The sequence below is a fragment of the Cherax quadricarinatus genome, chromosome 5, assembly GCF_038502225.1.
Source record: "Cherax quadricarinatus isolate ZL_2023a chromosome 5, ASM3850222v1, whole genome shotgun sequence".
Lineage (NCBI taxonomy): Eukaryota > Metazoa > Arthropoda > Malacostraca > Decapoda > Parastacidae > Cherax > Cherax quadricarinatus.
This window is the reverse complement of record NC_091296.1, coordinates 42,579,946-42,605,248: the sequence shown is the minus strand read 5'-3', so window position 1 is coordinate 42,605,248 and position 25,303 is coordinate 42,579,946.

The window sequence follows — 25,303 nt, the reverse complement described above, 5'->3', positions numbered from 1 at the left end:
GCATAATAAAGATATTAAACTAAAGTGTGTGTGTGGGTGTGTGTGTGTGTGTGTGTGTGTGTGTGTGTGTGTGTGTGTGTGTGTGTGTGTGTGTGTGTGTGTGTGTGTGTGTGTGTGTGTGTGTGTGAGTGACTCAATCAATATTTGCACCAATAACTCATTACAGTTGTGACCGAGTGTGGAAGTGTGAATTGCTCATTACTCTATAATTTGTTCATGATTGTTGTTACGTTGGTTTGTCCCTTATTACTTTGATTGTAAGGTTCTCACTACATGTTCTAGTGTGGGGTAGCTTTTACTTAATGGCCTTATTTGTCTAGGGGTAATACTTACATCATGGCTGATCATCTTGAGTGTCTCTGATACCTTTTCACCAGCCCTCTTCACAGGTTATGTAAACTACTACTATAAAAATATAACTGTATTCTCAATAGATATGTACAGAATATACAATCACAGCCTCCATTTTCAAAACAAATCTACACACTCCATCCTGTGCTCCACATGGTGTGTTCCAACACTCTTCCTTCTCTCTCCTTGACATAACTCTGGGCTAACCAGTGTTTTGACACACTTTAGTCACCCTGGGTATGGTGGCCAAAACTTAAATTATAAAAACTCACCCCTGGAGCACACATGATGCCCCAAAAGATAGGAGAAGGACCCAGAGATCCTGCCAGGTTGAAGGTCAGCCACAGAGAGAGAGAGTCAGTGAGAGGGAGAGAGAGAGCCTGGCTAAGCTCCTCCCACCAAAACAAAAGACTGTTGCCAAGCACAATTCTCCAGTTACCACAATTCTACCACACCTTAATTTTACTTTTACAAAAAGAAATACAACTTTATAAACTACTTATTTAAATTGTGTGTTTATGTGTCTATAGTATAACCTATTATATTGAGAAAAAATAGGTTTGACCCAGCTGCCTCTCAGTCATAAGGTTGATCAGTCCTTCTGACATGTAGAGCAAAGTCCCCATCAATTCAATATAATTAGGTATTTCAGAGTAACTGCTACTTATAAATACATGTTGGGTCCTATAGCCCCATAACACCCCCACCTCCAGACGAAGTCTCACAAAAGCTAGCCGTGTCCCTCAGGATACGGCTAGTAAAAAGTATATTGCTTAAGTCTGAAGGCGGTAAACAAGACTATTAGAAATGCTACATATTTCCTAGCACCATAACTACTCTTCACTTTACTGTTATTTACAACAGATTGCAGAATTTTATAAAAAAGCATTTTAACCATACCCATATACTCAAGGGTGTAACTATTTACAATTTTAGTGACTTTTAAACAATACACATTACAATGCAAAATTTGCACACAATGCCCACTGTGAAAGCCCGCACCAACAGGCCTGTGCCTCTGCTACGGTAATCCAGCAAGCAACTGGTACTCCAGGGTGGCATCTTCCTGATCAGGAGACGAGAGTAGAGCCAAACCCAGAGCAGTCTGGTGTACACCAGGCAGGAACTTCACAAAACATGTCAAGGTGTCTCTCACTTGGTGGCCGAACCAAACAGTGAGACTTCCAGTCAACACTCACGATCCTTAACATGGTCAGGCACTTAAGCCCATCTTCCGAGGTCCCACTCCACACAGATCCTCCAAACTTATGAAGAGGAGGCTGACATAGAATATGGAGGGGTCCAGGGGACCACAAAGGCAAACCGTCGGGCCGTTTTGTATATAGAGCACACCAAGACACAACATCACGTACCTTCCTGAAAATCTCATGTTACCGAAGGTTGTCAACCACTTCCTCAACTCACATTTACGTACACCCTGACCCTCGTCACACTTTTGGCTCTGACTCGACTCCTTCACAGTCAGATGGCTGGTAGGGAGTACTCAGGCTCGCCGAGAGTTCACCACTGCAAAAACAACAAGGTCAGCACATGACAAACACTATGTACAAAGTACGCACCATGCATCTACATGAAACATCTAGAGAGAGCATCAGCAACCACATTCTCTGAGCCTTTTATATATTTAACTTTCAAATTAAAAGGCTGTAGGAACAAAGCCCATTTTAAGAGTCTGATTTTAGTCACTATACACAGGAACAGGATGAAGAGATCCTGAGACATGTACAAATGCTGAATAGCCAGCCCCAAAATGAAAATTTTCTTTCCTGTGGTAAAATGTTGACATTTAAACTTAGAAGGTTGTTCATAGACAGTAACAGTTCTGCAACCTCTCGCAGTGCAACAGCAAACACCAAAGACATCTCTTTGCACCCAGGTTGGATACATCAAGTTTACACAAACACCATCACGTTCCTTCTCACACACAAATTTTAAACACACAACGAACACAATTTGCATTACACACATTAAAATGGTGCTTGAACACAGACCATGGAAATCACATCTTCCATGTTTTAGCTTATTTAAAATGTTTGCATCTTTTAGTGCATAAGTATCAATCTTTCTAATTCTGTAAACCTTAGTTGTTAAACGTACTCTGTGGTAGTCAGTGTTTATGCCCAGGGTGCCATCTAATTTGGGAACCATGAAGCATGGGAATGCCCACTGACTCTCACTAAGCACTACAAACTGGTGTTGGAAGAATTTCACTTCTTCCTCCATCTCCAATTTTTCATACAGATTTTTCCCACACAAAAATTGTTGAATTGGCTCAGTTTCCTTAACAATTTCCTCATGGAGTTTCAATTTTTCCCCATTACTGACATCCCAACTTTTATATACGTAGTTCCAAGGTGGCTGAGCCAACTCTCCAACATTTTTCTCATTAAACCCAAGCATGCATTTCCCAAAATCTTTTACACACATGTTATTTCTTAAATACGCTTTTGGTATTTCATACAGATTGTTTTGCAGCCCTTTACATTCCATTAAAACATTGGTCTCTCTGAATTTTTGACACAACTTCAAACCCTTTGACCGGTTACTGTGTACATTATACTCATTCTTTTTCTGCTCAGGGGTGTGGGTTTTATATCTAACCCCTGGGAACTTCCCCCACAACATGTTCAGCTCACAGCAACTTGCCATACAGATTTTCACATGAATTGGCTCCAGTATCAGCACTTCCCCTCCAGCCTCCAGAGTATCATGGTTCATATTATGGTCCCACATCATCATCCTGGTCTGGTTGATGGGCACGTTCACTGGTACCATCCACCTCATACGAGCCAAACAGTATCTGAAACTGAGAAAAAGCTCCGAGGGGGGAGCATCACCATCCTCCCCAAGCCAATAGCTCAGAGATTCCAGAGTGCTTCCCCACTCAGCAAATACAAAGAAAGAGATCCTCTCATCCCAGTTGTTAGTATTGTCTATACCATAGGCTTGCATCATTGTCTTGAGGGTTTGATGTAATTTCTCTATTTCCCCTTTAGATGGAGAGTGATACACAGTTGAACACTGAGGCTCTACTTTTAGTCCCTTCAAAACATTTCTAAAAGACTTAGAGGTAAAGTTAGATCCTTGATCTGTTTGTGCTGATTGAAGAAAACCAACATGACAAAAGAACTTCATCAAAACCCTTAAGACTACATGAGCAGTTATCTTATGCAGAGGGACTGCTTCCAGGTACCTGGTAGTGGAGCAAATATTTGTTAGTAAATAATTATTTCCCATTCTGGTCCTTGGGAGTGGGCCAACGACATCCACTACCAGCTTGCTGAAGGGTTCACCTGGTGCTGAAATCGGCTGAAGGGGAACAGGTTTAATACTTCGACTAGGTTTCCCTATAATTTGAAAGGCATGATAGGTCTCAATATGCTCTCTGACAGTCTCCCACAGCTGAGACCAGAAGAAATGCCTGGAAACCTTGGACATCACCACCTGGGGACAAAGCCCTTGTTCTCCTTCCATCGATACTGCAAACAGAGGTGAATTCTTTATAAGAGTTTCCTCCCTGAAATGAAAACACTTATTTAACTGTAAAATCTCTTCCTCAGCAACAGCGACATTTTCCTGCACAGAAATTAATTGCACCCTAGCAGGTGCAGCCTCTCTCACACTATTTAACTGATCCATTCTCCAATCATGCTCAGCTCTGGCTGGAACATCCTTTTCTTCAGTTGTCTACAGTTCAACATCAGAAAGCAGAGTTACCAAACTTAAGCCCTCACCATCCTCATGAGAAATATCATGAAGACTGTTGGTAGCATGATCATGAGCCATACTTTTCATGGTGGAACCATCAGGGAGAAGGTCTGGCAGGGTTTTCCTAGCCATTTCCTCCCAACATTTGGGACTTGGTTTCCCCCAAACTAGTTGTTCCTCACTGTCTAACAGGCCCATAACATTATTCCCTAATAAGAGGTCGACCCCTTCGAAGGGAATTTCATCTGAGATACCTACAGGGAGATAGCCAACTTGGTATGTAGATTCTACCCATAATTTGTGTACCGGTGTCCTTATGGTTGAACCCGTAATACCCTTCAACAATATATCTACCCCAGTATAGGTATCCTTAGACACTGGTAGCACTCCAGCACGTAGCAAAGAGTAGGTGCTACATCCATCTCTCAAGGACAGTATGTTCTCAACTCTGCCTACATCCTTTTGCAAACCAACTGCGGACCTACTAGAAAATATACACATCCTGGGGTCTAGATCCAAAGGCTCCTCCTCACCTTGCCTTGAAGACCTAATGCAGGCAACTGGATGTATCTCTGCAGTTAGAGTCCTCTGGGGTGGTTCCTCCCTTTCCTGATCTCGCCGCCTTGACCAGCAAAACTTTTGAGTGTGTCCAGTTTTGTTACAGTAATAACAGATAAAACTCTTAAAGGTATTTTTACCATTTGGTGTAGGACTGGTACTGTTTACTCGAGGACCTGAAACATTATCTGATTGTCTAGGTAAACTTTGAACTCCAGCTGACTTACCTTTTCCTTCTATTTTATAGGGCACCTCAGCCTTCATTTGTCCCTGAAAATTCTTGTCCCACTTACCTTTATGACCATAGGACTTGGAATAAGGTTTAGAATGAGTGGGGAAATTTTTAAAAGCAGCATGACTGTTTTTACTTACCAATTCCCTGCGAGCCAAGAATCGGTCACCTAGATCCAGTGCTTCTGAAAGATTATCTGGGTTTTTGTCCTCCAAATATTCTCTGAGGTCAACAGGGATTGTATTGTACAATTCCTCATGAACCATCAGATCTACTAATTTGTTACAGTCTTTATTAACTCCTTTAGAACAAACCCATTTCTTAAAAAGGAACAGTTTCTCATTCCCAAACTCAGTTAAGGTCTGCCCAGCCTGAAATTTTTGATTCCTGAACTTTTGTCTATATTTCTCAGGTATCATTTGGTAGGCAAGCAATACTTCCTCTTTAATCTTATCATAATCAGAAAAATCTTGCCCCTCCAGAGTCTCTACTCTTTGGAATCCTTTACCTACAAGTTGTGTGCGAACTAGGGTAGCCCACTTCTGTTTGGGCCATCCTTGCTCCAAAGCAGTCTTCTCAAAAAAAGAAAAATACCTATCTGGGTCACTCTCTGTAAACTTAGGGACAAAATTTGCAGTTTTAGTTATGTTAAAGTACTGCTCAGGCTCTAGTTCTGAACCTCCTAACCTTTGACGTTCTTTCTCCTTAGCTTTCATTAATTTCATTTCAGCCTCTAGTACAGCTAATTTCAGTCTCATTCTCTCCATTTCCATATCACCTGGAGTAGGTGATTCCTCATCTTCACTATTAACAGGCATGTTTGCTGATGAATTATTACCTTCTTCCCTGAAGCCTAAAAAATCTGAAGACTCATCTTCTGACATAGTTTTATCTTTAAACACTTGCTTCCCTCTTACAGTATCAGTGGACAAAGTTTTCCCACAGGCACATAAAATAACACAAATTGAATGTAAACTATGCACATAGCACTTACCATAACCACAACAAAAATGTGTTACTCAACCTTTCTCCCACCTTAGGAGAAAAACAACCTGTAAACTAATATATGAAAACAACACTTCCACTGACCCACCTTGGTAAATCTTCTACCAGAAACATGCAACTGTTATTACCCCATACCAGCACATATAGTTCAAAGAATGTTTTGAGTTATTTTAGCAGTCAAATAACTCTCCCGGACAGGCCCCCATGTTACATTGGTTTGTCCCTTATTACTTTGATTGTAAGGTTCTCACTACATGTTCTAGTGTGGGGTAGCTTTTACTTAATGGCCTTATTTGTCTAGGGGTAATACTTACATCATGGCTGATCATCTTGAGTGTCTCTGATACCTTTTCACCAGCCCTCTTCACAGGTTATGTAAACTACTACTATAAAAATATAACTGTATTCTCAATAGATATGTACAGAATATACAATCACAGCCTCCATTTTCAAAACAAATCTACACACTCCATCCTGTGCTCCACATGGTGTGTTCCAACACTCTTCCTTCTCTCTCCTTGACATAACTCTGGGCTAACCAGTGTTTTGACACACTTTAGTCACCCTGGGTATGGTGGCCAAAACTTAAATTATAAAAACTCACCCCTGGAGCACACATGATGCCCCAAAAGATAAGAGAAGGACCCAGAGATCCTGCCAGGTTGAAGGTCAGCCACAGAGAGAGAGAGTCAGTGAGAGGGAGAGAGAGAGAGAGCCTGGCTAAGCTCCTCCCACCAAAACAAAAGACTGTTGCCAAGCACAATTCTCCAGTTACCACAATTCTACCACACCTTAATTTTACTTTTACAAAAAGAAATACAACTTTATAAACTACTTATTTAAATTGTGTGTTTATGTGTCTATAGTATAACCTATTATATTGAGAAAAAATAGGTTTGACCCAGCTGCCTCTCAGTCATAAGGTTGATCAGTCCTTCTGACATGTAGAGCAAAGTCCCCATCAATTCAATATAATTAGGTATTTCAGAGTAACTGCTACTTATAAATACATGTTGGGTCCTATAGCCCCATAACAATTGTAGCCATGTATAAACGTAAGTAACCATTCTACAGAATTCATTACCTTTGTAACTTGTGAGCTCATTACCTTTGTACCTAGTTCAGCTATCAAAACTTTGGGGGCCCAGTCCCTGGACCCATTACGTACCTCTGTAATCTGTAATTACCTTTGTAACTTGCCATGATTGTGACCAGACCTACCTGGAGTTCATTACCTTTGTAAATTGTGAGTTCATTACCTTTGTAAATTGTGAGTTCATTACCTTTGTAAATTGTGAGTTCATTACCTTTGTAAATTGTGAGTTCATTACCTCTGTAACTTGCTCAGCTATCAAAACTTTGGAGTCCAGTCCCTGGACCAATTATGTACCTCTGTAATCTTTTGACTACCGCCCACAGGATGGGTATGGGGTGCATAATAAACATATTAAACTAACTAACTGGGGTGGCGACAGTGATGCTGCCAGCATCTGGGGTGGCGACAGTGATGCTGCCAGCATCTGGGGTGGCCATGGAGGTGTTGACTACACCGGTCATCTTTCGCTTTACTTGTTCAACAAGTGACTGGGTTTCAGAAACATCAATTATTCCCCAGCAGTAACAATGTGTTGTGGTGATGGCAGCCAGGAGTCATCTGCTCTATCTGCCGCTGCCTTCATTTATTTAGCTTTTTTCATCATTTCTAATGGCTTCCGGCTGATCGTATATGAAATTTGTATATGAAATTTGCACAATATGTGGCAAAATTGCGGGCCACTAGGGTTTGCTGTGGTCACTCAGAGCGACACACCACCACTTCCTGTCGACTGTTAGTCAGCACTGAGACTCTTGTGGGTGAAGCAGCTAGTAAGTAAGTAAGTTTATTCAGGTATACACAAATACAGTTACATAAAATTATCATACATAGCAGCATATGTGTAGAGAACCTAGGATAACCCAAAAAAGTCAGACAGAGTGACTTATTTCCAACAGCCACTGACAGAGTTTTCCAATTTGTATTTTGTAGTATTTGGCACTAAAATATGAACAAAAAATGACGAAAAATGTCTAAAAATTACAACAAATGTTATGGTATACGTCACAACAATTACGCTTTTACCTCATTTATTAAAATTACGGTAATTTTTTTAGAGAATTATCGTACAGAGACGAGACATAACATAAGAACATAAGAACGAAGGAACACTGCAGAAGGCCTACTGGCCCATGCGAGGCAGGTCCAAGTCTCCTACCGGCTTAAGCCAATGCACCCAACCTAGTCAGGTCAGGTCACATTGACTTAAGGGAGGAACACGGCAACCGACCTGTTAGCACAAGCTATCAGGTCTAACTCACACCCACCCACATCTACTCATGTATTTATCCAACCTATTTTTAAAGCTACACAACGTTCTGGCCTCTATAACGGTACTTGGGAGTTTGTTCCACTCATCCACAACTCTATTACCAAACCAGTACTTTCCTATATCCTTCCTGAATCTTAATTTTTCCAACTTAAAACCATTGCTGCGAGTCCTGTATAGGCTAGATATTTTCAGCACACTATTTACATCCCCTTTATTTATTCCTGTCTTCCACTTATACACCTCAATCATATCCCCCCTAATTCTACGTCTTTCTAGAGAGTGCAGTTTCAGGGCCCTTAGTCTATCCTCATAGGGAAGGTTTCTGATACATGGGATCATCTTTGTCATCCTCCTTTGTACATTTTCCAGAGAATTTATATCCATTCTGTAATACGGTGACCAAAACTGTGCAGCATAATCTAAATGAGGCCTAACCAAGGATGTATAGAGTTGAAGAACAACCTGAGGACTCCTATTATTTATGCTTCTTGATATGAAGCCAAGGATTCTATTAGCTTTATTGCGAACACTTATGCACTGTTGTCTTGGTTTCAGATTACTGCTAACCAGAACTCCTAAATCTTTTTCGCAATCCGTAATATTAAGATCTACATTATTTAGTTTATATGTGGCATGGTTATTGTCCTGTCCAACATTTAGAACTTTGCATTTGTCTATATTAAACTGCATCTGCCACTTCTCCGACCACTGCATCAGTCTATTCAAATCTTCCTGGAGTGCTCGAATGTCCTCGTCAGAATGAATTCGACGGCCTATTTTGGTGTCATCGGCAAACTTGCCGATGTCGCTCTTTATGCCCTCATCTATGTCGTTTATGTAGATTGTGAACAGCAGGGGGCCCAACACTGACCCCTGTGGAACACCGCTCGTGACGCTTCCCCACTCTGATTTCTCCCCATTTATGCAAACTCTCTGCTGCCTATTTGTCAACCATGCCTCTATCCAGGAAAAAATTTCTCCTCCTATTCCATGTGCTTTAATTTTCCTCAATAGTCTCTGATGTGGGACCCTGTCAAAAGCCTTACTGAAGTCCATATACACAATATCATATTCATTACCATGATCTACCTCCTCAAATACCTTAGTGAAAAAAGTTAATAAATTCGTAAGGCAGGAACGCCCCTTTGTAAAACCATGCTGAGATTCGTTGATTAATTTATGCTTTTCAAGGTGGCTACGAACTGCCTCGGCAATTATTGATTCCATAAATTTTCCCACTATGGAGGTTAGGCTTATTGGTCTATAGTTCGAAGCAAAGGACCTGTCACCTGTTTTGAAAATAGGTATCACATTTGCCATTTTCCACTTATCTGGCACCATGCCAGTTTGTAGTGATATGTTGAAAAGATTAGCCAAAGGTGTGCTAAGCTCCTCTTTACATTCCTTTAGAACCCTTGCATACAGTTCATCAGGGCCTGGGGATTTGTTAGGTTTTAATTTATCTATTTGCCTAAGGACCATGTCACTTGTGACCCTAATAGTGCACAGTTTATTATCGTCCTGTTCTACATAATTTATCATTACTGGAATATCACTGGTATCCTCCTGTGTAAAAACTGAGAGGAAGTAAGTGTTAAAAATTCTACACATTTCCTTATCACTGTCAGTGAGCTGACCCGAGGAACTTTTGAGTGGGCCTATCTTGTCCCTGATCTTACTTCTGTATACCTGAAAGAATCCTTTTGGGTTAGTCTTCGATTCTCTTGCAACTTTAACCTCATAATCTCTTTTTGCTTTTCTAATTCCCTTTTTTATTTCTCTCTTTAACTGAATATATCGATTTCTTAATTGCCCCTCTCCTCTTTTGATTTGCCTATATATGCCTCTCTTTTGACCAATCAGATATTTTAATCTATTGTTCATCCATTTAGGATCATTTTTGTTTGATCTGATTTCCCTATTTGGAACATAATTTGACTGAGCAGCTAGAACTATGCCCTGGAAAGCATCATATCGGCAACCATCACCACCTACCTGACCCTTAGTCAGGTCATTCCAGTTCAGCCCACCTAAGTAATTTTTCAGTCCTATGAAATCAGCCAAGCGAAAGTCAGGGACGGAGACTTGATTGCCATTATTAGGGGAATTCCATAATATGTTAAAACTGAGTGATTTGTGATCACTCTCCCCAAGCTCATCATTAACCTCAAGATTATTAATTAGTGTTTCCCTACTGGCAAGAACCAAGTCAAGGAGGTTATTTCCCCTAGTTGGCTCTGTCACAAACTGTTTTAAAAAACAATCCTGGATCGAATCAAGAAAGTCACCCGACTCTAAATTTCCTGTCAAATTGCTCCAGTCAATCTGTCTATAGTTGAAATCTCCCATTAGCACAACATTTTCGTATGTAGATGCCTTACGAATTTCGTCCCATAGAAGTTTACTGCACTCCCTATCAAGATTTGGGGCCCTGTAAATCACACCCAAAATTAGTTTTTCTCGGCCCTCGAGAAGCTGTAACCAAACAGATTCAGTGGCTGACGCTTCTAATTTAATATCTTGTCTAACACAACAATTTAAATTGTCTCTGACATACATCGCTACTCCACCACCTTTCCTGTTGACCCTGTCAGTGTGGAATAATTTATAGCCTTGTATGTGACATTCAGAGGGCATCTATCTATCTTTCAGATTGAGCCAGGTCTCTGTTATAGCAATAATATCTATGTTTCCTGCACTTGCAATTAATCTTAGCTCATCTATCTTATTTCTAACACTCCTGCTATTAGTATAGTAAACCTTAAGGGAGCTAGTCCCTTGCTGCCCTCTGCTGTCCCCCTTTGTTTGCTGACCTGTTCTATTGTCTTTATTTATAACTTCATGCTGAATGCCTTTTATACATTTACTGTTTCCAACCCTAGTGTTGCAACCTGCTTGTTTCCCACACACACCCATACCTCTATCTTCCATCAGTTTAAAATCATAGGCATTTCACCAATGGCCTTCTCAATCGAGTCTGCAAGTGCTACCACCCCTGCCCCAGAGAGATGTACCCCATCCCTTGCATACATATCATGTTTGCCATAAAAGTTGTTCCAGTTGTCAATGAATGGGATTGCAAGTTCCTTGCAGTATCTGTCTAGCCAGCAATTTACACCAATTGCCCTAGACAACCATTCATTTCCTACTCCCCTTCTAGGCAAGATGCTACATATGATTGGGATCCCTCCCTTAGACTTAATGAAATCTATAGCTGACCTGTACTTATCTAGCAGCTCTTCTCTCCTACCCTTCCCAATATCATTTCCACCAGCACTGAGACAGATAATGGGCTTGTTCCCATTACCTGACATGATATTATCCAGCCTGTTGACAATGTCCCCAACACCAGCTCCAGGGAAGCACACTCTATCTCTCATCTTCTTATTCCTATTACAAAAAGCACGGTCAACATATCTTACCTGAGAGTCACCAACCACAAGAATGCGCTTACCTTCATTACCAGATTCATCACCTCTTTCTCGCTAACATTAACTCATTTTTCAATTCTTTTCGTATTTTTCGTATAATTCACAAAAGCACTTATACAACTAAATAATTAATCAAGCTAATAATTAACATAGGAAAAATATTAAATATAAATATATGTTCCAAATTTTGACTAGTGGCCAGTTCTTGGTGGACGAACTGTGATAGAGATCTCTCATGTCTCAGGTAGTCGACGTTCGAGTCTGTCCAGGAGGATGTTATTACAGAGCGCAGATTATCTGTGTGTCCTCCTCTGTAATAACATCTACCTTCGTATACTGATGTTAATACACTTGTGTAGTAATATCATATATGGACGGTGCTTCAAGGCTGGCTGAAACTGCTGACCTCAGGGAAGTGGTGAAGGGTGAATACCTGGATCCACGGACCTGGGGTGGGACTTGCTGACCTCAGGGAAGTGGTGAAGGGTGAATACCTGGATCCACGGACCTGGGTTGGGACTTGCTGACCTCAGGGAAGTGGTGAAGGGTGAATACCTGGATCCACGGACCTGGGGTGGGACTTGCTGACCTCAGGGAAGTGGTGAAGGGTGAATACCTGGATCCACGGACCTGGGGTGGGACTTGCTGACCTCAGGGAAGTGGTGAAGGGTGAATACCTGGATCCACGGACCTGGGGTGGGACTTGCTGACCTCAGGGAAGTGGTGAAGGGTGAATACCTGGATCCACGGACCTGGGGTGGGACTTGCTGACCTCAGGGAAGTGGTGAAGGGTGAATACCTGGATCCACGGAACTGGGGTGGGACTTGCTGACCTCAGGGAAGTGGTGAAGGGTGAATACCTGGATCCACGGACCTGGGGTGGGACTTGCTGACCTCAGGGAAGTGGTGAAGGGTGAATACCTGGAACCACGGACCTGGGGTGGGACTTGCTGACCTCAGGGAAGTGGTGAAGGGTGAATACCTGGAACCACGGACCTGGGGTGGGACTTGCTGACCTCAGGGAAGTGGTGAAGGGTGAATACCTGGATCCACGGACCTGGGGAGGGACTGCTGACCATGGACCTGGGGTGGGACTAGGTGAGGCATCACCAGACTTCAAGGGAAGACATCCGGGGGCCCACGGATGAATTCCCGGGGAAGACTTAGATGCAAAAGTTGGAATAGGAAGTGTAGGATAGGAAGTATAGGATAGGAAGCGTAGGATGGGAAGTGAGGAAGGGAGAATGTCAGAGGGGACACAGATGGACTCTTGGACACATGAACCTGGGGAAGACTTAGTGTAGGATGGGAAGTGTAGGATAGGATAGGAAGCGTAGGATGGGAAGTGAGGAAGGGAGAATGTCGGAGGGGACACAGATGGACTCCTGGACACATGAACCTGGGGAAGACTTAGTGTAGGATGGGGAGTGTAGGATAGGGAATTCAGGATAGGAAGCGTAGGATGGGAAGTGAGGAAGGGAGAATGTCTGAGGGGGCACGGATAGACTCCTGGACACATGAACCTGGGGAAGACTTAGTGTAGGATGGGAAGTGTAGGATAGGGAGTTCACGATAGGAAGCGTAGGATGGGAGGTGAGGAAGGGAGAACGTCTGAGGGGGCACAGATGGACTCCTGGACACATGAACCTGGGGAAGACTTAGTGTAGGATGGGAAGTGTAGGATAGGAAGTATAGGATAGGAAGCGTAGGATGGGAAGTGAGGAAGGGAGAATGTCTGAGGGGACACGGATAGACTCCTGGACACATGAAGCTGGGGAAGACTTAGTGTAGGATGGGAACTGTAGGATAGGAAGCGTAGGATGGGAAGTGAGGAAGGGAGAATGTCTGAGGGGACACAGATGGACTCCTGGACACATGAACCTGGGGAAGACTTAGTGTAGGATGGGAAGTGTAGGATAGGAGGTATAGGATAGGAAGCGTAGATTGGGAAGTGAGGAAGGGAGAATGTCTGAGGGGACACAGATGGACTCCTGGACACATGAACCTGGGGAAGACTTAGTGTAGGATGGGAAGTGTAGGATAGGATAGGAAGCGTAGGATGGGAAGTGAGGAAGGGAGAATGTCTGAGGGGACACAGATAGACTCCTGGACACATGAACCTGGGGAAGACTTAGTGTAGGATGGGAAGTATAGGATAGGAAGTATAGGATAGGAAGCGTAGGATGGGAAGGGAGAATGTCTGAGGGGACACAGATAGACTCCTGGACACATGAACCTGAGGAAGATTTAGTGTAGGATGGGAAGTGTAGGATAGGATAGGAAGCGCAGGATGGGAAGTGAGAAAGGGAGAATGTCTGAGGGGACACAGATGGACTCCTGGACACATGAACCTGGGGAAGACTTAGTGTAGGATGGGAAGTGTAGGATAGGACAGGAAGCGTAGGATGGGAAGTGAGGAAGGGAGAATGTCGGAGGGGACACGGATAGACTCCAGGACACATGAACCTGGGGAAGACTTAGTGCAGGATGAGAAGTGTAGGATAGGATAGGAAGCGTAGGATGGGAAGTGAGGAAGGGAGAATGTCTGAGGGGACACAGATGGACTCCTGAACACGTGAACCTGGGGAAGACTTAGTGTAGGATGGGAAGTGTAGGATAGGAAGTATAGGTTAGGAAGCGTGGGATGGGAAGTGAGGAAGGGAGAATGTCTGAGGGCACACAGATAGACTCCTGGACACATGAACCTGGGGAAGACTTAGTGTAGGATGGGAAGTGTAGGATAGGATAGGAAGCGTAGGATGGGAAGTGAGGAAGGGAGAATGTCTGAGAGGACACATATGGACTCCCGGACACATGAACCTGGGGAACACTTAAATGCAAGATTACTGAGTGTAGGATAGGAAGTGAGGAAGGGAGAATATTTGATGAGACACATGAACCTGGGGAAACCATCAAAAACTCGGTAAATGAGCATTAAAGACGAACTACTTGCCTCCAAGTAGCAAGATCTGGTAACTCATAGATAACACTGAGGCTGACAGTGGTAGTAATATGCTCATTGGATCAATCCCGGCAGATTTCCTGACACTTGTTGCTCCTGTTCACCTAGTAGTCAGTATTTATTGTTATCACTTGTTCACCTAGTAGTAAGTATTGTTATAACTTGTTCATCTAGTAGTAAGTAGTTTTCACTTGTTTACCAGGTAGTGAGTAGTTATTATCACTTGTTCACCTAGTGTAAAGTAGTTATTGTTATCACTTGTTCACAGTACAGTAACACAGAAGAACGAGTATAGTAACAGAGAAGGCCAGTATAGTAACAGAGAAGGCCAGTATAGTAACAGAGAAGGCCAGTATAGTAACAGAGAAGGCCAGTATAGTAACAGAGAAGGCCAGTATAGTAACAGAGAAGGCCAGTATAGTAACAGAGAAGGCCAGTATAGTAACAGAGAAGGCCAGTATAGTAACAGAGAAGGCCAGTATAGTAACAGAGAAGACCATTGTAGTAACAGAGAAGGCCAGTATAGTAACAGAGAAGGCCAGTATAGTAACAGAGAAGGCCAGTATAGTAACAGAGAAGGCCAGTATAGTAACAGAGAAGGCCAGTATAGTAACAGAGAAGGCCAGTATAGTAACAGAGAAGGCCAGTATAGTAACAGAGAAGGCCAGTATAGTAACAGAGAAGGCCAGTATAGTAACAGAGAAGGCCAGTATAGTAACAGAGAAGGCCAGTATAGTAACAGAGAAGTCCAGTATAGTAACAGAGAAGTCCAGTATAGTAACAGAGAAGTCCAGTATAGTAACAGAGAAGGCCAGTATAGTAACAGAGAAGGCCAGTATAGTAACAGAGAAGGCCAGTATAGTAACAGAGAAGGCCAGTATAGTAACAGAGAAGTCCAGTATAGTAACAGAGAAGGCCAGTATAGTAACAGAGAAGGCCAGTATAGTAACAGAGAAGACCAATGTAGTAACAGAGAAGGCCAGTATAGTAACAGAGAAGGCCAGTATAGTAACAGAGAAGGCCAGTATAGTAACAGAGAAGGCCAGTATAGTAACAGAGAAGGCCAGTATAGTAACAGAGAAGTCCAGTATAGTAACAGAGAAGGCCAGTATAGTAACAGAGAAGGCCAGTATAGTAACAGAGAAGACCAATGTAGTAACAGAGAAGGCCAGTATAGTAACAGAGAAGGCCAGTATAGTAACAGAGAAGGCCAGTATAGTAACAGAGAAGTCCAGTATAGTAACAGAGAAGGCCAGTATAGTAACAGAGAAGGCCAGTATAGTAACAGAGAAGGCCAGTATAGTAACAGAGAAGACCAATGTAGTAACAGAGAAGGCCAGTATAGTAACAGAGAAGGCCAGTATAGTAACAGAGAAGGCCAGTATAGTAACAGAGAAGGCCAGTATAGTAACAGAGAAGGCCAGTATAGTAACAGAGAAGACCAGTGCAGTAACAGAGAAGGCCAGTATAGTAACAGAGAAGGCCAGTATAGTAACAGAGAAGGCCAGTATAGTAACAGATAAGGCAAGTATAGTAACAGAGAAGGCCAGTATAGTAACAGAGAAGACCAGTATAGTAACAGAGAAGGCCAGTATAGTAACAGAGAAGGCCAGTATAGTAACAGAGAAGACCAGTATAGTAACAGAGAAGGCCAGTATAGTAACAGAGAAGACCAGTATAGTAACAGAGAAGATCAGTATAGTAACAGAGATCAGTATAGTAACAGGGAAGATCAGTATAGTAAGAGAGATCAGTATAGTAACAGAGAAGGCCAGTATAGTAACAGAGAAGACCAGTATAGTAACAGAGAAGACCAGTATAGTAACAGAGAAGATCAGTATAGTAACAGAGAAGGCCAGTATAGTAACAGAGAAGACCAGTATAGTAACAGAGAAGACCAGTACAGTAACACAGAAGGCCAGTATAGTAACAGAGAAAATCAGTATAGTAACAGAGAAGATCAGTATAGTAACAGAGAAGACCAGCATAGTAACAGAGAAAACCAGTACAGTAGCAGAGAAGACCAGCATAGTAGCAGAGAAGACCAGTACAGTAAAAGAGAAGACCAGCATAGTAACAGAGAAGACCAGTACAGTAACAGAGATCAGTATAGTAACAGAGAAGATCAGTATAGTAACAGAGAAGACCAGCATAGTAACAGAGAAGACCAGTATAGTAACAGAGAAGACCAGCATAGTAACAGAGAAGACCAGTACAGTAACAGAGAAGATCAGTACAGTAACAGAGAAGACCAGTATAGTAACAGAGAAGACCAGTACAGTAACAGAGAAGACCAGTATAGTAACAGAGAAGACCAGTATAGTAACAGAGAAGACCAGCATAGTAACAGAGAAGATCAGTATAGTAACAGAGAAGGCCAGTATAGTAACAGAGAAGACCAGCATAGTAACAGAGAAGACCAGTATAGTAACAGAGAAGACCAGTACAGTAACACAGAAGGCCAGTATAGTAACAGAGAAGATCAGTATAGTAACAGAGAAGATCAGTATAGTAACAGAGAAGACCAGCATAGTAACAGAAGGCCAGTACAGTAACAGAGAAGACCAGTATAGTAACAGAGAAGACCAGTGCAGTAACAGAGAAGACCAGCATAGTAACAGAGAAGACCAGTACAGTAACACAGAAGGCAGTATAGTAACAGAGAAGACCAGTATAGTAACAGAGAATACCAGTATAGTAACAGAGAAGACCAGTACAGTAACACAGAAGGCCAGTATAGTAACAGAGAAGATCAGTATAGTAACAGAGAAGATCAGTATAGTAACAGAGAAGATCAGCATAGTAACAGAGAAGACCAGTACAGTAACAGAGAAGACCAGCATAGTAACAGAGAAGACCAGTACAGTAACAGAGAAGACCAGCATAGTAACAGAGAAGACCAGTACAGTAACAGAGATCAGTATAGTAACAGAGAAGATCAGTATAGTAACAGAGAAGACCAGTATAGTAACAGAGAAGACCAGCATAGTAACAGAGAAGACCAGTACAGTAACAGAGAAGACCAGTACAGTAACAGAGAAGACCAGTACAGTAACAGAGAAGACCAGTACAGTAACAGAGAAGACCAGTATAGTAACAGAGAAGATCAGTATAGTAACAGAGAAGACCAGCATAGTAACAGAGAAGACCAGCATAGTAACAGAGAAGATCAGTACAGTAACACAGAAGGCCAGTATAGTAACAGAGAAGATCAGTATAGTAACAGAGAAGACCAGCATAGTAACAGAGAAGATCAGTATAGTAACAGAGAAGGCCAGTATAGTAACAGAGAAGACCAGCATAGTAACAGAGAAGACCAGTATAGTAACAGAGAAGACCAGTACAGTAACACAGAAGGCCAGTATAGTAACAGAGAAGATCAGTATAGTAACAGAGAAGACCAGCATTGTAACAGAGAAGACCAGTACAGTAACAGAGAAGACCAGTACAGAACAGCAACACTTGTTCACCTAGTGTTAAGTAGTTATTGTTTTCACTTGTTATCCCAGTAGTGAGTAGTTATTGTTAACACATGTTCACCTAGTAGTAAGTAATTATCACTTGTTCACCTACTAGTAAGTAGTTATTGTTAACACTTGTTCACCTAGTAGTAAGTAGTTATTATCACTTGTTCCCCTACTAGTAAGTAGTTATTATTATCACTTGTTCATTTAGTAGTTAATAGTTATTGTTATCACTTGATCAGATGGATGGATCCCATCAACAATGTCTGTCAGCTGGTCTGTAATAATTGTATCATGTACTTGTAGTAATGTGAGATTATTATTATTATAATTATTCTTCTTCTTTCAACAAACCGGTCGTATCCCACCAAGGCAGGGTGGCCCAAAAAGAAAAACAAGTTTCTCTTTTCAAATTTAGTAATTTATACAGGAGAAGGGGTTACTAGCCCCTTGCTCCCGGCATTTTAGTCGCCTCTTACAACACGCATGGCTTACGGAGGAAGAATTCTATTCCACTTCCCCATGGAGATAAGAGGAAATAAACAAGAACAAGAATTAGAAAGAAAACAGTAGAAAACCCAGAGGAGTGTGTATATATATATGCTTGTACATGTATGTGTAGTGTGACCTAAGTGTAAGTAGAAGTAGCAAGACGTACCTGAAACCTTGCATGTTTATGAGACAGAAAATATGACACCAGCAATCCTACCATCATGTAAAATTACACTCACTTGGCAGGACGGTAATACCTCCCTGAGCGATAAGTAAATTTCTCTACGTATAGTATTTCGGTTAAGTTAATGCCAATTACCCAAATTTTACCAATTACGACATACAATACCACTTATAAATGCAAAAATGTATAAAGGAGAGATTATGTTTTATGTGAGAACAGAAAGGTGGGAACCACCGAGAAGATTGAGGGAGTAAAACCTTGACACTCCCATTTTGGTGTCACAGTTGCTGAAGATTCCATCAGAAGAGGCCATCTGACATGGCACAATGATATAAGGTCGGTCTGCTAATAATGTAGTTTTTCCTAATATTGTATTTGCATAGTATGGTGAAAGTATTATCAATATGAACAACAGTGCATTTAGGACTTATTATAATTATTATTGTTTTTTATTTTTTATTAACACACCGTCCGTTTCCCACCAAGGCAGGGTGACCCACCAAGGCAGGGTGACCCACCAAGGCAGGGTGACCCACCAAGGCAGGGTGGCCCGAGAGAGAAAAACTTTCATCAATCACTCCATCACTGTCTTGCCAGAGGCGCACTCACACCACAGTTATGAAATTGCAACATTAACACCCCTCCTTCAGAGTGTTGGCTCTGTACTTTACATCTCCAGGACTCAAGTCCGGTCTGTCGGTTTCCCTGAATCCCTTGATAAATGTTACCTTGCTCACACTCTAGCAACACGTCAAATCCTAGAAACAATTGGTCTCCATTCGCTCTTATCTAACATACATGTATGCTTGCTAGAAGTCCAAGCATCTCCCTCACAAAACCTTTATCCCCTGCCTCCAACTCCTCCTAGGCCGACCCCGACCCCGCCATCCCTCCACTATAGATTTATACTCTCTCGTAGCCATTCTATTTCGTTCCATCCTCTCTACATGTATAATTGTTATGGTAATCCCGCACCTCCTCCTAATTTCCATACTATGGATTCTCTACATTGATCTCAGACATGACGTCTCCACTGTCTCCAGTCTTCTTGCTGCAACATTCACCACTCATGCTTCACACTGTTTCCAGTCTTCTTGCTGCAACATTCACCACTCAGGCTTCACACTGTCTCCAGTCTTCTTGCTACAACATTCACCACTCATGCTTCACACTGTCTCCAGTCTTCTTGCTGCAACATTCACCACTCAGGCTTCACACTGTTTCCAGTCTTCTTGCTGCAACATTCACCACTCAGGCTTCACACTGTCTCCAGTCTTCTTGCTGCAACATTCACCACTCATGCTTCACACTGTCTCTAGTCTTCTTGCTGCAACATTCACCACTCATGCTTCACACTGTCTCTAGTCTTCTTGCTGCAACATTCACCACTCATGCTTCACACTGTCTCCAGTCTTCTTGCTGCAACATTCACCACTCATGCTTCACACTGTCTCCAGTCTTCTTGCTGCAACATTCACCACTCATGCTTCACACTGTCTCTAGTCTTCTTGCTGCAACATTCACCACTCAGGCTTCACACTGTCTCCAGTCTTCTTGCTGCAACATTCACCACTCATGCTTCACACTGTCTCTAGTCTTCTTGCTGCAACATTCACCACTCATGCTTCACACTGTCTCCAGTCTTCTTGCTGCAACATTCACCACTCATGCTTCACACTGTCTCCAGTCTTCTTGCTGCAACATTCACCACTCATGCTTCACACTGTCTCTAGTCTTCTTGCTGCAACATTCACCGCTCAGGCTTCACACCCGTATAAGAGCATCGGTATAACTATACTCTCATACATTCCCCTCTTTGCTTCCATGGATAATGTTGTTAGTCTCCACAGACTCCTCAATGCACCACTCACATTTTCCCCTCGTTAATTCTACGATTGAATGACAAAAATACAATAAAAATGTAAGTTAAATGTATTCCAGGAAGACTTGACCTAGTGACTCAACAAACTTTACCTCCCGATTATCCAACTTGGGCCACCAAGCTTCCTACCTTCTTTTATATTGTTTTGTTTTTTCTTGGTAGAGAGGGTTGTTATATTATGCTTTGCTATATTAAAAAGATATTAACATAACATGGAGATAAATGCTATACATTACCGACACGATGGAAAAGTAGACACACATGCAATATAATAATAATAATCTATACACGATTAGAGTCACAAGTGACATGGTCCTTAGACAAATAGATAAATTAAAACCTAACAAATTCGAAGGCTCTGATCAACTGTACGCAAGGGTTCTAAAGGAATATAAAGAGGAGCTTAGCAAACCTTTGGCTAATCTTTTCAACATATCATTACAGACTAGCATGGTGCCAGATAAGTGGAAAATGGCAAATGTGATACCTATTTTCAAAGCAGGTGACAGGTCCTTGGCTTCGAACTATGGACCAATAAGCCTAACCTCCGTTCTGGGAAAATTTGTGGAATCAATAATTGCCAAAGCAGTTCGTAGCCATCTTGAAAATCATAAATTAATCAACGAATCTCATCTTGGTTTTACAAAGGGGCGTTCCTGCCTTACGAATTTATTAACTTTTTTCACTAGGGTATTTGAGGAGGTACATCATGGTAATGAATATGATATTGTGTATGTGGACTTCAGTAAGGCTTTTGACAGGGTCCCACATCAGAGACTTTTGAGGTAAAATTAAGGCACGTGGAATAGGAGGAGAATTTTTTCTTCCTGGATAGAGGCATGGTTGGCAAATAGGCTGCAGAGAGTTTACATAAATGGGGAGAAATCACAGTGGGGAAGCGTCACGAGCGGTGTTCCACAGGGGTCAGTGTTGGGCCCCCTGTTGTTCACAATCTACATAAATGACATTGATGAGGGCATAAAGAGCGACATAAGCAAGTTTGCCGATGACACCAAAATAGGCCGTCGAATTCATTCTGACGAAGACATTAGAAGATTTGAATAGACTGATGCAGTGATCGGAGAAGTGGCAGAGGCAGTTTAATATAGACAAATGCAAAGTTCTAAATGTTGGACAGGAAAATAATCATGCCATATACAAAATAAATAATGCAGATCTTAATATTACGGATAGTAAAAAAGATTTAGGAATTCTGGTTAGCAGTAATCTGAAACCAAGACAACAGTGCATAAGTGTTCGCAATAAAGCTAACTGAATCCTTGGCTTCCTATCAAGAAGTATAAATAATAGAAGTCCTCAGGATGTTCTTCAGTTCTATATATCCTTGGTTATGCCTCATTTACACTATGCTGCACAGTTCTGGCCACCGTATTACAGAATGGATATAAATGCTCTGGAAAACATATAAAGGAGGATGACAAAGTTGATCCCATGTATCAGAAATCTTCCCTATGAGGACAGACTGAGGGCCCTGAATCTGCACTCTCTAGAAAGGCGTAGAATTAGGGGGGATATGATTGAGGTGTATAAATGGAAGACAGGAATAAATAGAGGGGATGGAATAACGTGCTGAAAATGTCTAGCCTAGACAGGACTCGTAGCAATGGTTTTAAGTTGGAAAAATTCAGATTCAGGAAGGATATAAGATAGCACTGGTTTGGTAATAGAGTTGTGGTTGAGCGGAACAAACTCCCGAGTACAGTTATAGAGGCTAAAACGTTGTGTAGTTTTAAAAATAGGTTAGATAAATACTTGAGTGGGTGTGGGTGGGTGTGAGTTGGACCTGATTAGCTTGTGCTACTAGGTCAGTTGCCGTGTTCCTTCGTTAAGTGAGTGTGACCTGACCTGACTAGGTTGGGGCATTGGCTTAAGCAGCAGGCCAGAAGGCCTGCTGCAGTGTTCCTTCTTATGTTCTTATAACGCGATTCTTTATAGACAACGTTTCTCCCACAAGTCACACACAGATCTACCTAAGCAGGTACGTGAGTATATATAGGCAGCATAAAGATGTGAAGAGTCAGGTGGAGAATGTTGAAGTTGATTGCTCAGAAGAGATTGGAGTTGAGAAAGACCTACCCAGCATGGGCCAGTAGGTTTGTTGCTGTTTAGGACAACGCTGGAGAAGTTCCTGGCAAGAGGTTCAGCTATATTGCAGAACTTACGTTTTAAAGTCTAGCGAAAACCGATCAACCAGCAGGATCTTCACTTCTACTCTCACCACAACACCAAAACTAAACGTGACGTTATCATAACCTTCTTCCTTCAAGACCTTGAAATCTGTAATAGTGAATTCCTCGAGGAGGAATTCTCTTTCATCGAACAAGTATTCTCATCACTTCATTATAGACTGCAGACGCTGTGCATATAACATCTTCAGCTCATACACAAATAACCTGCACATAGCAGAGAGAAAAGCTTATGAAGAGAGTGAGTGAGCCAGTATATATAGGTGAGGAGGACAGTGACGGGAGAAAGCGAGGTGGGAAGAGAAGTAGTGGAAGTGGTAATGATGGTGGTGGAAGAAGTGGGAGTAATTTGTGCCACAAGAGACAGAAAAGGGAGTGAAGAGAGGCAGTAGTAGTAGTAATAGTAGCAGAATAGACAGAAATAATAGTAAAGGAGTGGTAGTCGTAGCAGTGATAGCAGTAGTAGTAGAAGTGAAAAAAAAGGAGCACTACAGGAGATATAAGGACCCACAAGGAGCACTGCAGGAGAGATAAGGACCCAAAAAAAGCGCTGCAACTCGCCCCTTCCTTTCATGGAGCAACTTAAATATTACACTCGGCAATCATATTTCCTGGTGCGGACCGGATGAAGAAGTAAAGGTCTGTAATAAGGTAGATCATCTCTTGGATGTCAAGGGTAAGGAAAGAATGTATCATGTCAATATTTTGAAACTGTACCACCGGAGAGAAGTTAACCTTCTTTTAAACTCCTTTGATGAAGACGCTGTCTTACAGCTTAGTTAACAGTAATGATTCTTGTGAATATAAAGTTTGTATTATAGATGACGAGTCTCACACAGAATCGGTGCAGCTGCTTCATATCTTAACGGATCATCCTCCAACATCAACATCAACAGTGAACTATCTAGTAAACAAGAGTCTCAAGTAAGTGCCAGAGTAAATACTTTATCAGACGTATTCACAGGGATCCCAGGACTTGGAAATATAAACACATATGCAGTATAATGTGATCCTTTATTGACAACGTTTCGCCCACACAGTGGGCTTTTTCAGATCACAACCAGATCTATCTGGGTGGAAGGTAGATCATCAGATGCAGCATTCTCCACCTGACCCAGCATTCTCAACCTGACTATAAATACTCTCGTACCTTCCACCCAGGTAGGGTGGAAGGTACGAGAGTAGATCTGTTTGTGACTTGATAAAGCCAACTGTGTGGGCGAAACATTGTTAATAAAGGATCACATTATACTGCAAATGTGTTTATATTTCCATTGTGTCGGTATTTTATACCATTTATTTCGATCCCAGGACTTACCACTACCGTTGTACACAAGATTGTCAGCTCATGAACCAGTAGGACGGAAAATCTATCCTGTTTCCATTCGCTTACGGAAAACGTTTGATAACGAAGTTGACAAACTCTTAAAGTTAAATATCATAGAACCTTCTAAATCAGCTTTCTGTTCAGCAGTTGTCGTGGTTAAAAAAAAACAGACAATTCTTACCGACTGGCTCATGATTTTCGTTATTAAATGTTATCTCTAAATGGGACGTTGAGCCCATGCCAGTAATCGATCATGACTTGTATAAATTCCATGACTGTAAATTCTTCTCTGAATTAGACATTTCACAAGCGTACCATCAAGTGTCATTACACCCAGACTCTGAACCATACACGGCTTTCCCTACTCAGAGGAATAATGCAATATCGCACAATGCGTGTGCGTGTGCCACGTATATCCGGCTTATGAGATAGTTCTTTCTGACCTCCAGAATGTTTCAGTGTATTTCGATAATATTTACATCATGACTCGTGTCTGGGAGGATCATCTTGCTACACTGTCGCTTGTTTCAAAAGGACTAATAGCTCATGGCCTTACAATTAAACCACGTAAGTGTTTTCTTAGATATTTGAAGGTACAATCCCTTGGGTTTATTATTTCTGACAATTTATCACATCTTACTAACAATACGAAAGCAGTTCTAGAAAGCTCCTTCCCCACTACAAATAAATTGCTAAGAAGTTTCCTTGGGTCAGTAAATTTCTATAGAATTTTTGTAAATAATTTAAAAGGTCTGACTTCCATTCTCACAGACTATTTAAAAAATAATGTAAAAGAACCTCTTGTGTGTTCAGAAGAGGCTGATGAAAGCTTCGAACAAATTAAAAGAATATTTTCCAACTCTCCTGTTCTAAAACAACCAGATATTCAGGACTCGGGACTGTTTTACTACAGTATTATGATGAGATTCACTTCCCTATATCTTCCACCAGTAAGAAGCTTCTGCCGAGGGAAGGAAGATACTCAACTGTGGAGAAGGAATGTTATACATTGGTATGGGTTATAAGTAGGTTCAAATACTACTTATACGGAAAACCCTTTGTGTTTGAAACGGATCACAAGCCACTGATGTACCTGAGAAACTTCAAAGGTTC